Source organism: Corylus avellana, chromosome ca11 (genome assembly GCF_901000735.1).
Source record: "Corylus avellana chromosome ca11, CavTom2PMs-1.0".
Lineage (NCBI taxonomy): Eukaryota > Viridiplantae > Streptophyta > Magnoliopsida > Fagales > Betulaceae > Corylus > Corylus avellana.
This window is the reverse complement of record NC_081551.1, coordinates 10566990-10568405: the sequence shown is the minus strand read 5'-3', so window position 1 is coordinate 10568405 and position 1416 is coordinate 10566990.

Below are 1416 nucleotides of genomic sequence, written 5' to 3'. Positions count from 1 at the left end.
ATAATCCAGATGTGCTGATTGACATGAGTATCTTCAATTTAGAAGACGGAAGCACTAGACTACACTACAAACCAATTCCTGCCCACAAGAATTTGCCTCCCCCAATTTGGATACCGCTGTTAGAAGACAAAATCTAATTAGATCAAGCATATCCAGGCAAGGCAACAATCCCATGATTTCCTCCTCCATGTTTCATGGGATTGCATATTACTTTCCATCAGCAGACCTACAGCATGTTAGATTATATTATTTCCTTTGTTAGAATATTTTATATTTTCTTATTTAATTTGTAATGTAACATTTATGTCTTTCCTTATGTATTTTAGGGTTTAATTTGGGTTTCTTGGTCACTACTCATTGTCTCTCTATAAATAGATAGTTATGTAATATTGCTTGGTAACAGCGTATATACAAGATGTAGCCTATACGTCTCTCTCCATTTCCGCGCTCTCTTTTACTTCTCTTTGATATTTTAGTATTTTAGATTTTATATATATTTCTACAACTGCCGCCTATCTATGTTGCAAGGGAAATAATGTTTGACCAATTTTAATTGGCATATATATTTAGATTATGCTTTTTCTATTACATTATGTTTGAGCATTATTCCAATTGTTTTCCTATTATATTTGTTGGTGTTTCACTTTGTTGTGCAAATTTATTTAACTCGCAAGTGCACGAATCGTTTGTAGTTTAATGAATTGCAAGTGCAAGGTTGAACCTATAGAGAATTGTATTTTTGAAAGATCAACTTATATCTAAACTAATTTTTCCCTAACCTAGTTCCAAAAGAGTTTGAATTTTGAGTTTTGAAAATTAAAAGATAAACATAAATTAAATAAAATAAAGGGTTAAATACCAAATACCCTCCTGAGGTTTGGTAACTTTATTTTTACCCCCTTGGGGTTTTGAAAAAGGACCAAGTTAGTCCATCCCTTAGTTGACCGTTAGTTGACCATTAGGACTGACTCGTGGACCAATCAGATGTTGACACGTGGCACATATTTAATTTTAAAAAAAAACTGGGGGTGGCTCAAATGGCCAAGAGCCACCCCCAGTTTTTTTTCTTTTTTTTTTTAAAAAAAAAAAAATTAAAAAAACTTAAATATGTGCCACGTGTCAACATCCGATTGATCCACGTGTCAGTCCTAACGGTCAACTAACGGATGGACTAACTTAGTCCTTTATCAAAACCCCATGGGGGTCCTGTGATAAAAATGAAACCCAGGGGGGTAAAAATAAAGTTACCAAACCCTAGGGGGTATTTGGTATTTAACCCTAAAATAAAACAAAAGATAAAGACTAAGGTTTAGGAATCCACACTCACCGAATCATAACAACATACTCCATGTTCATCAATATTTATCCGAAGTTCTCACAATTAAAATCTTAGATATGTTTTACTATGCTTCAACA